This window comes from Anopheles aquasalis, chromosome 3 (genome assembly GCF_943734665.1).
Source record: "Anopheles aquasalis chromosome 3, idAnoAquaMG_Q_19, whole genome shotgun sequence".
Lineage (NCBI taxonomy): Eukaryota > Metazoa > Arthropoda > Insecta > Diptera > Culicidae > Anopheles > Anopheles aquasalis.
Window position 1 is genome coordinate 51,454,149 of NC_064878.1, and position 11,900 is coordinate 51,466,048.

An 11,900-nucleotide genomic window follows, 5' to 3' on the forward strand; every position below is an offset into this window, starting at 1 on the left:
AAAGGTCGATATTCATGAGCACCTTTTCCATGGAGCGCACATAAACAACGGCGAGAATTATGGCCCCTATACCACGCTGCTGTGTGCGAGTTCATTCTCGCAGGACATCCTCGGCCGTGTTCTTCTCAAAATGAACTCAACACCAAGCGGTGCCGAGAACGAACTCGGTTGTTGCGCAACACTGGACCACTCAGCCACGGTGGCGGTCGGACATACCTGCTGTGACGTGAGCGTCGCCAGTTGAGTTCAACTGATAGTCCCGAGCGGATGAGAGACATCGTGAAGCGTGAAGCTGTACTCTATATCAATCCATTTCGGACGGACTTTAAATCACAGCCACCACTACCACCACGGAGGACGATGACTTTAAACGCCACCAACGAGAGCATCAACCCATCAGCAGTCGACAGTTCATCATCATCATCATCACCCGTAGCAGCAGCGAGTGTTGTGCAGGACAGTGCGTTGACACGGTTTGTGTGAAGGAACCACCACTAAGCGCCAGTAAGAGGGACGCGACGGACGTTTTTCGGGGGAGAAAATGTAAAGCAAATGCTGGTGCGCTCTGACAGCGTCATTTAGTGTCAATTTCTCTTACTCAATTTCTTCTCCTCCGGTCCAATCCAAAACCAGTGAAGTGACGTAAAAAGGTTAATGCTTTAAAGCCAGTAGCCGATTCGCTTGAGCAAGTGTCAAATTATTAAGTTTAGTCTAGTCCCGGTGTTCCTGGGTTGACCGGTTCTTTGCTCGCACTCTCTCTCCCTCTCTTGCTCACTCTGCTCGCTGCTGCCGTTTGTGAAGATCCCCAAGAGACAGACCGGGAGACGCGTGAGTGCCAAAACCAGGCGGGCGAGGTGGCAAGCGATAACAATGTTTATCTTTCTGCTGTTCACCTCGGACGGCTGCCGGAGTGTGTGCCAAATCTTTTCGCATCGGCTGGTCGCCCACCTGAGACGACACCGGCGCAACCGAGCGGAACGTCGGGCGCAGGTGGAGCACGAAGCGAGAAAGGAAGCGACCAGCACGGCGTCGACGACGACAACGACGACCAGTGCTCGTGATACAGCATCGCAGCGCTGGAAGGCAAACATAAGGACATGGATCAAGTGTTTCGGTGGCTCGTGTACTACCCCTGGCAGTTGTGCGGTTGGTACCGGTACCGATGGTGACCGCACGGCCACGCGACGAAGCCTTCACGAGTCGGACATGGTCCGGACGCTCGGCAAGCTGCTCCTCAAGCTGGTACATCACGCGTGATCGGCGTGCGGTTCGAGGAGCGAGCAGCAGCAGCAGCAGCAGCAGCAGCGTGGGTTCGGGGCAGATGTCAACTAGGGAGTCACCAGACGAGACGAGCGAAAGGCGAAGAAATTCGATTCCCAACTGAAGTAGGTAAGTTTCTTTGGAGCCAAACCAGTTCGTCTTCCGTGCGCCAGAAGTTCAAGTTACGATCGATCGATAAAGCTTCCACACAGCTATTAATGCCGCGCACAGGCGGGTGTTTGGGATCGATTTTGAAACCAGACGGTTATGTAAAAACAAAGTTCCATTTGTCTCGCTCAAGATGTATTGCTTCTTGGGATGCAGGGAACGAACGAACGACGCTCGAGAGTAGTAATACCATTATGGTGCTGGGATATGCATAATACACGACGAGGACGAGCATCCCGGTTTCATCTCTTTAATCTCGCGTCTCGCAGCCACCGTACACCTGCTGCTCCATTTCCCTTCAGTCTTTTGTGGCATTAGGGACGGCAGTGCACGTGTAAGGGCAACTGCAGCAGCACTAGCACTGGATCCTTATATGGCATCCTTCGAGCTCCATATTGTTTCCATTTTGTCGAGTTCTTTGCGACTCTCCTTCATCGCACCATTGAAGTACCGAAGCCAACCCACTATGGAAGGTTATCGCACACTTCAACGGATCTGAATGTTAATGTGTTTCCCTCGTTGCACATTGAGAATCCATTTTCTCGACCTCGGGGAATAAAAAAAAGATGCTAGTTGAGTTTTATCGAAAAATTTTAACTGCCCTTTTTCTTCGCACGAAACGGTTGGCGTCCAGTCCAGTCCACTCTTAACCGCATGTGCTCGTTAAAGAATTTAATTAGTTTTTGCTCCCTCTCCCGGTCTCCCTTTTTGCTCATTTCCGCCAAAGAAAAGTTGAAAACAAAAAAAACAGCGCTGGGCGAAAATATGCGCCAGATTTGTCCAATGATGGTAGCTGCCCCCCCCTTTGCAGCGCTACTCTAGCTTCGCCGTCCGTTCGTCCGTTCGTCCGAGGTTGTAAGAATGTCTTTCCTTTTCCCATTACGAATAATTAAGGCATCAGTACCCGGTACCACCACCATCATCATCACCGGCGACGACGACACGGTCGCCACCGCGAACACGGACACACAACAAACTGGAGTGCCTTCCTCTTCCTCCCCGGTGCTTTTCGCTGGTGACAATGCACCCGCCGGTTTCAGGAATTCGGTTGGAATTCACTCGCTCACTCGCCCCCAACCTCCACGCCGGTGATGATAATGATTTTCATTGTCATTTTCGTAATGCTATGACCGGTAGCTTCCCGTTTCCAATGGATGAAACGGAGCGCGAATTAAAAGCATTTTGCTCTCGCGCGCGCGCGGGCGCTGCTGGATTGCTTTTTTTTCTCTTTCCTCTCCGGTGGATCGACGTCCGAGCGGATGAAGCATTTCCCTCGCTTTGACTACTTTTTTAATGGCGCTTTTCCTTCTTGTGCGCGCGCTGGGAAAACCCATGCAGATAGCACCCAGTTATCGCGGCAGTTACAGTTTGAATTATTCGATTTACTCTATTCATTTATTACATGCTGGTAGCCAAGTTTCCGCCATGAATTGTTTTAAACGCGTTCCAGCCACTTACACAAAAGGCACGCGCTGGAATCCTGGCTGGTGGTCCCTCAGGATGATTTGTAGAAAAAGTTCCATTACCTCAGTCCCAGAACGCATATTTTGATTACTTTCCATGCTGCTGCTGCTGCTGCTGCTGATGCTGAGAAACCGAGCACACATGCTGCGCCTGCTGTTCGCGGATGCAAACCAATTACCGAATCCACGACAACGACAACGATGACGGTGAAACCATCATAGAACCCATGGGTTAAACCACATGGCACCGTACAGCGAAAGGCATCAAGGCAACCACTGCCGCTGCCTAGATTTATCTCCGTTGTCTTGCGTGCGACGTACGGCACAGCACGGCACGGGACAGACAACCAGCCGGGGGCGCTCTTCAACTTGAAGCAAAATTGAAAGAAAACACACAGCATGTTTGTGTACCGGGGCTCGATATTCAGCTTTTTTTTGTGGCAGCAGAGTGTGTTTGTGAGTGTTTCGTGGCAGCCCTTTTGTTTTGCCTAGAGACAATCAAGCGTGCAATCTTGGAGAGTTATGCGCCCCAACAGCGACGACGACCACGACCGCGGCGACGACAACGCGAACGATGATGATGATGATGATGATGATGGGGTGAACAAGCGCACCGAGCGGGACTGATGGAAAATGCCGCGCTGCCGCAAAAGATGAATTTTCCACGGAGCACAACACACTGCGGTGTGTGTTCGGGGAAGGTGGAGTGTAATTGAATTTTCCTACCGTTCCGTAGTTTATGTGACGTACACGGACTTTCTACCTCTTGGTCTTGGCTGATGAGGGATGAAAATGTGAAAAACAAAGCACACCCATCCACATGATGCAATTTAAAGGGCTTTTTGAGGGGGGCGAAGGTCATTTACTAATTGAAAACTGGCACAACCCGACTGGTGGCATATTTTATTCACGCAGTGTCGCAGGTCCGTTTGAGCTTGATGGCATTGCTCATTGGGCATCACTTAGCTCGGAGGGGGAGTAATGAAGAAGCATCAGGTAGCTCAGGTTGCAGCGCCATAACGAGTATGCTAACGATGGTCAGCATCGGACTTCTGTTTCACCTTCATCATATAATTGCTCTTTGCGTTGCCGGAGCTGGTGATTGAGGTCCAGGGTTTTTGCAATCACAGCTCAGAGCTGATGAGTGCCTTTATTTTGAGAGGAGACACTTGTTGGAGTGCCAAAAAAGGGATACAGTAAATGATAGTTCTACTAATACCAGCAGATGCTATCGTGATCGACAAATCCCATCGAAAAAAAACCTTTCTCGAGGGCAAAAATCAAACGCCGGACATGGAAACTCCCAAAAGGCAATACCACAGAATCGAAACCTTCACCACAGCATGACAGACAACCGGAAGCAATACCCGAAACCTGCCACGTCACCCAATTATTCAATGTCACCAAATATGCCGCTAATGGTAATGTCTTTCACTTCCGGCAAAACGGATTCGAATCCTCGATAGCACGGCTGCTCGCGACCATCCGGTGGCGGTTTCTTCGCCTCCCGGGGGTAATTAATTTCTGAACCAATGGGCGAGGGTGTCCGTCTGTCCGGCTATGGCCCCCGGTAACAAATAATGAGCTAATTATGTGGCACTCAACACTGAGATTGTGACGCATCCGGACAACGTAGGGAAGTAATAGTCCAGATGGTTATCTAATGTCGTCCGGACATTAGATTAATTGCTTGGTTGTTTTGCAGACCCCTCGCACGCACATTCACACATTCACAGACCCACAATCGATCGATCGATGTCCGCTCGGCGTAACTGGTTCTCAGAAATCTTCCAGCACAAAATGTCTTCCACCGAGCCGCATAGAATTCTGTTGAGATTCGTTAGCCCTCCGGGGTGATTGGATTGGATCTCCAAAAGCTCATATTTCGTTCACCACAACGTGTGCAAACGTTGAATCGTTTGATGTAACCTTCCAAGAGTGTCTAGTGGGTCCGTAAATTTATGACCGAACCATCAACGAATGATCGTAAACTACGGATTGCGATGGAGAATGCAATATCTTTCGTTTGCACACGGAGCACGGAGCTGTGCCGCTTAGAAGAAGAAGAAGGAATCTAGTCCTAAACTGTCCTTTTGGCTGTCAGGTTTGCTGTCAGCCAAGTAGCTCTCATATGACAGGTCATGGGTTGCTTGAGAAAATTTCACGGAATTTACTGCGTCAGCTTGCGTCGATGATGTTGCTGCTGCTGCTGCATCTACTGTGGTCAATGTCCGACGAAGCCAATCAACGTCATGTTTCGCCTTAAGGATGAGCCATTCCAAGAAATAACCACAAAACGTTTCTTCCACTCGCGTGCGCGCGCTTTCAAGGCAAACGGCAAGCGACTCCAACTTTATGACTTCTCTTCGCAAACGAAGAAAAAAAACAGACCAGACCAGTGCTCAGAAGTCCATGATTCAGCCCGGGCCCGGGGGTCATAAATTTCGGTTGCAGTAATGTTGCTTTCCTTGGCACCGAAATGAACCAACCAACCGACCGAAACTGCACGCTGCAATCGTCCTTTCGCTCGCCTCGATGGCTTCTTAGTGTCAGAAGCTCCCGAGCGTTTCGCGTTCATCTGTGCTACGGGAAGTGCGAAAGGAAGAAAGTCTCTTCACCTGCACACAGACAGCACACACAAGGCACACCTCGGCAAAATGTGTTGCAGATTAAAGATGCTGTATGTGTTTTATTATAATCCCGATGCCGTTCCGTGACTCGGAACGCACTCACACGGATACGCAAGACACAAACAAAGGCCTCGTAATGGAGCATGGAGAAGTTGAGGCTGGCCACCGGGAGTCGCTGCCAAATTGCCGCAGACACAGTAAGCTTCGTTTGCACACGGCCATAAATCTGACACTCGCACTCGTATGTGTGTACCTTCGTCGTCGTCGTCGTCGCTGGTGTCCCAAAAAGCCCGGGCAACACCTGATGTCGTTATTTATGGGGCACACTCCCTCGCCACTCCCTTTCTCCTCCCAGGGCCTGGGTGAAAGGGGAGGAAAATTAAAAAATAAATACCAAATAGCATGGCCACCGGCAGTCAGCGGCAGTGTGCGGTACCGGTGGAAAAAAAGGTGGAAGATCGTGAAAAGTATGCTGATAATACCATAGGATGCTGATAATGCATAGGAAGAAGGCATGGGCGGTCTTATCGGCAACCGGCAACCACCGAACCGAGGAAAGAAACGCTTCCTAGGGATTTCCCACGCACCGCGAGTGTGGGAGGGGTCTCTTCCTTGGCATCTAGGCATTAAATTTCATAAGAACCTGCTGGCATAATAACTGAATTGTAAATTTTATTGATTCATACGGAGAGACGGAGGGCTGGCGGATGGCGCGACCTTTGCTGGCCCCGACAAAAGGGGACAAAAAAAAATAAAAGGAAAACAAATATTTGTCTCACACATTGGCCTCGGTCTACGCCCACCCCTCCCACCCCCTTGTGGAAAACTCCTTCACGTGCTTCTGGGGGAGCTTAACAAGGGGACAAATAATTTTCCGCCAGGATTAGCATACGCAGTTGCCTGCTTGGTTCTTTGGCTTCTTTGCTAAACTGTTTCCTTAGGATCGGTACCCCGGTATCGCAGTCCCGCCCTGCCACTTCCTCTGCCTTTGTCCTCTCTCTGTGAACTGCTTCTATTAAGCAATGTGTGTGCGTGTTATTGGGGGCGCTTTAAGCCGGCACTCGGAGGACCCTTCGTGTAGCAGCAACAACGCAAAGCAACGCCTGCTGCCTGCGAGGTGGTTGCGCATCACCATAGCCTACTTCAAAATCGGGTCAAATTTTTGGGGGACTTTCCTTTTTCCACCCCCTGGTTTTGCCGGGGCCGAATCCGGATCAATATGGAAATGAAGACGGCGAGTGGAGAGCAAAATGGGTGGAACAATTTCTCTCCAAAAAATTCGAGCCAGTGGTGACTCTGTTTGTGTCCGTCTGCTCCATTCCGTGCGAAGCGAAGAAGAGCTCCAGAAAACGGCTGGCGAAATCCATAACGAAAATGGCTCACTAATGCCGATAGGCTGGTCGGCGGTGAGAGGGCTCGAAGGGCGGCCCTTGCGCCGTTTCAGTTCTAATCCATTCGTTGCCGCTCGTTTCGAAATAGAATTCAAATTCGTTGGCCTAGTGGCTAGCGAGCCCTGCAGCCGGTGTTTTGACCGTAAAGCGCGGCTCGCTTGGTAAACATGTGGCAGAAAAGGAAAGGACAGAGAAGGGACGCAGGGAAAACTTTGAGGTCCCAAGCCGGCAGCGAGAGTGTTTTTCCCGTTTTGCCGTTTTGCCTACAGCGCGCGCGAGTCCGCTCGCGGAAACTTTGCAATTAGATTATCTCTAGTAGGCGCTTGCTTTGGCGCGCTGCTGGTGTTTGTGGTGTTGGGCCTGGCATTCACGGATCCCCGGAGTGGCCGATGACGCGAACGTCGCCACTGGTGGCCACTGGTGAGATTCTCGCGCTTGGCCCCTTTTTGCGTGCTACCACGGTCGCGTTACGCACCGCAAATGGTCGGTGGCTTAGCGGGGAGCTGTGGTTGCTGAACGGTTCCCACATCCGATCCCTTCCCCTTTCTTCCTCACCAACACCCCTCGCGACTACCACTGGCGACTATTAGCAGCAGTAGGGGAAAGGGGAGACCGATCAAGAGAGAGCTAGCTTGTGAGATGTTGCTTTAGCAGAGCCCCTTCGCTGGTGCGTCACGACTACGGATGGTCCTCGGGTACGGTAGCCCCGGGAGCGGTTGTAAAGTTGGATGGGTAAAGTTTTTTCGGCCGCAACCGACCTTGCCTACCTTCTGCTTCCAAATTGAGATCGGCAGCAGCTAGCCAGCGAGTTGGCTCGACCCTAAATTAGCCGAGACAGGCTCACATGCTCGCAGGCCTACTACCGACTTCGACCTCGACCTTCGAGTCCTCATGAATGTTCCGAATTTAACCTTCTCCTTGTCAAGTGGCGGGAGGGAGGGGGCGGTATAAACTTGAAAACATCCTCCGTCCCCTTTAAATCCTCTCAATGAGTCACAATGATGACTTTATTTGCACATTTTCACCTTCCAAAACGTGAGCTACCATGCGCCTCCATCGCTCTACCATGCGCCTCCATCGAGGTTTTTGAGCAGAAAGCTAGCATCATCATCATCATCATCAGTGTCATTGGGTCCAAATGTTTAACACCCTATTTTATGGGTAAATTTAGTGACTGGCACACACTGTTGGTGACACGATACGTTGGAATGGGTTTATTGTTGCCCAACATTTTCCCTTTTTGTCATGTGATAACGATGTTGATTCCAAAAACACCTCCACATTGCTATAGTCAGTGTGAGTAGTACATTCTATATGCAGCCACTGTTCATTTATACAATAAATAGCTTTATAATTCACAGTATGATGCCCTATAAATGCATGAAACTGTTTTAAAACAAAGAATGTGAACCACAGATAATACATCGGTTGCTGCTATGGCAATATTTCCGTGAGCATTTAAATTCCTCCCTTTTATAATGCATTTTCGCCCGCTGGACTCCCATGGCAGCTCGCGTTGCTGGATTGTTGTTGATATTGTTAGCAACTGTTGGTCAAAGTTTGATGGCTTCGCACCACACTCCAGGCACCCGAGCTGAAGCAGGCTCGGTTCACTGGTTAACCACGGCTAGCACACGGCTACCGAGGCTTACGCTTGGCCAGTAAGCATCCCCGCCTTCCAGGTTTCGGGAATAATCAGCGCGGTTATTTTATGCTAACAAGCACCAGAGCAAAAGTTAAATATTTCAGCTGGCGCTGTGCTGTTGCGGTTGCATCATGGGTTCCCACTCGCACCAGTCTCCGGTTCGAACAGCCAGTTCACTTGCAAAGGCTGTTCTCGTCACTTCACTTGCCTTCTGGCCTGTCCGAAAGTCTCACTCGTACTCCGTTGTCGTTGACTGACAGAGGATGGCACTGATCGACGTCATCGTCAGTCGATGGTGGTTGTTTTTGGCGCAGATACTGCTTCCTTTTTCACTCGATGGTGGCGAGAGAAGGTCTAACCTGATTTAATCAAACTTTCTCGCCCAAAACAGCAACACGAAGCGGGTGTAGAATCACATATTCTATTAGTGAGTGAAAGCGACGGGGAAAACTAAATAAACTGAGTTTTACCTTCGTGTTTGGTGGGTTCTGTAGCACGGTGTAAGGTACTATCACCCTCCGATGTTTGCTGAAACTGAACGCGAATCGTTTGATTGTATTTGAAAGTTGAAAAAGGTACCAGAAGGTGGATTTCCACGCTTTGGTAACCTTGTTGTGACGCGAATTATAAAACTCGGTTCAACCTGCACACAATCTGTGTTTGGAATTTATTTCCGGATTTTGGATAAATCAAAGTAACATTTGCATTGGTGTGATCAAACTTCGATGCAAGTCCGTCCTCAGAATCCACTCCGAGAGAATCCTGATTCAAATTTAAATCTTGAAACAAGTATCGATCGGCTTCAACAACCGCATGGCCGCATGCTGCTTTTGACGAAACGGAGAGAAATTATAATGCCGAGAACGACAACGATGATGATGATGATGAAGATGATGATGATGAGGAGCGTCATATCGTGCATATTGTTACTGTTGGACTGCCGGATGAACGCCCGGAAGGAAGAGGCGCCTCGCTGCGGAAGCGGTAGTTTGTTTGCGAACTCCGTATTGATTTATATATTTCATTAAAAAGTAAACTTCGTCGGCGGTCCGGTCGCCCGGTCGCACAGATACAGCAGAAACCCCCCATTCAATGGAAATCATCTTCACCGATGAGTCCTGCCATGGTTGTGCCGTTGTTCCGCCGTGTTGGGATGATTTATGGAACTTTTCTGCAAAACGAACCAACGCGATCGTGCGCCGAGAAGTGGCGCATCACTTGGCAGGTTCAAAACTGTACTGCGCTCGTTAGTCACTTTATTAAAGCGTTGACCAAAGAGCAACTTTGTGCCACCATGCGGCCGTTGCCGGTTCTACCAATGAGTAGATAAATAGATAACAATATTCCGGATAGAAGCGATCGGCACTGGCGATTTGTTTACACTGGCCTGGCCTGGTGCCTCTGGGGAGTTATTGTTCGTGATTGTTCATTTAAACGATAAATAGATTCCATTTTTCATGTTAATGATCCCCCGAAACCGACTATCAATCATTTTCGAATCGATTCGATTAGCTTGAAATAGGATAACGGAGCCGTATCGCCATTTTTCTCGTGTATGTTTAAATTTATCAACACCTAAACCAGCTTCAATATCTGATTTCAAACGAACTTTTTACCCAATCATAGCTCAATAATGAGTCAGTTGCTCTGGCACCGAGTGAGTTCAAAGCAATTGTTACAAAAAGATTATGATGTCGCATCGCCGACGGACCGAACGGAAAACACTGCAGAACAACTTTATCCACTTTCAGCCTCGGTCTCTTTGGGCTCGGCCAGGCTGTCACTTTGAATATTCATCAAACCAACACAGCGCAGTGGCACATCATTGGCCAAGCACTTGGCACTCGTGTGCTACTGAACTTCATCTTCCAGACCGAGAGGCCCCGAAAGGGACTAATGGATATTGAAATGTGCACGTCGACTGCAGTCGAACCCACAAGTCTCTTGCGTCGTCCTCTTCAAAGACTGGCAGCAAAACTGCAAACCAACATCGGAAAGGGCAAGTCGAAAATGTGGAAAATAACGAAATATTCGCTCACTTTTCATCAGCACCAGCGTAGCGTCTGTAGAAGTAGAAGATTGCTGCAGCAGCAGCATCTTGCGCTGCTCGATGCTCGATGGATTGCCTGTTAGCACAGGGCAAGTGGCTGTTGTTGTTCTTCTTGCGAAAGAAGTTTCCTCCATTCGTTCGTCCGTTTGAGCGCTCGTTTTATGATTTACGCCAAGTGGCCAACCAAGCAAAGTGCCAAGTGGCCAATGGTGGTCTTGATTAAGTGTAAAAGCGCTTATTCGAGACCAGCAGATGGACGACTACTGCTGCTGCTACTTCTATCGTTCCAGTAGCAGTTTGCTGATGAAGTTGCAGTGAGTGATTCAGTGAATTATTTATCATTCCCATTACCCGTTTTTATCAAGGCGAACGAGTGCTCTGCAACATTCCGTACCGATAAGCAATGGCCCAAATGGTTCTCCAAAGAATTTTGAAAATAAATTTCCATGAAACGCCAGACCGAAATAATCGGTCCCCCGGGAGGGGTGGTTCTGGTCTGTTTGGAGTGATGTGCCACCGAAACGATAAACATCATTTGATCCGGCCTGTTTAATCATCCATGATTCCTAAATCCACCTAATCTGCACCCTCGCTCTATTCATCCCTTATCTAAGAGCAGCATTGGAGCATAGTGTGAGCAACAGCGAGCGAGCGAGTGAGTGAGCAAACACATTGATGCAAACAGCGATCCCGGGAAATGTGTGGATTATTAGTGGATTTAATTTTCATTAGAACCAATTCCGCCCGAGCGCAAATGTTTGCCGTGCGTGACAAGCGCAACGATATGAGACATGCATGTCACAGATTTATGAATTCCCCGCCGTTCGCTTCCCTTCCTGGCGGCCCTTCCAGCGTTCACGGCGATGAGCGATGAGCAATACGCGACCAACGCCAGGGATCGTGCATTCCCGCGAAACCGAGCCTGGTGCTGGCGCTGCGGAGAGGAATTTCATTTCATGGAAAAATGGTCCACATGCAATAAGGTCGCCGTGTGCCAGGCAACATCGTCAGCTGCAGCTGCACAAGCAGCACAAGCAGCAGCAGCAGCATCATAACGAGCTTTGAGCCGCGCCTGGCCATCAAAGTACGTGCCAGTGAACCTGCCGTCCAGGTCCAGGTCGTGCCCAGGTTGCACTGTTTGGCGTCTCGTTAGACGGAAGGCAAATTGGCTGGCCAAACCTTAACGTCCTGCCCTGAATTAGCCTCCGCGCATGATTGATGTGCACCGAAAGCAGCGAAGGGGAAAACATGCTCCCGGGTTATGATAGTATGCTGGTACCACGTCTTACCCTG

At 49.6% G+C, this 11,900-nt stretch overlaps 1 long non-coding RNA gene across 1 annotated transcript in view; it reads left to right on the forward strand.

Moving 5' to 3' along the window:
• The first annotated feature begins 259 nt into the window (after positions 1-259).
• Positions 260-11,900, forward strand: part of LOC126575081 (uncharacterized) — a 17,136-nt gene continuing 5,495 nt past the window's right edge. The window contains exon 1 of the long non-coding RNA XR_007608245.1: positions 260-1,389. This is a non-coding gene — a long non-coding RNA (uncharacterized LOC126575081). The remainder of the gene's footprint in view (positions 1,390-11,900) is intronic.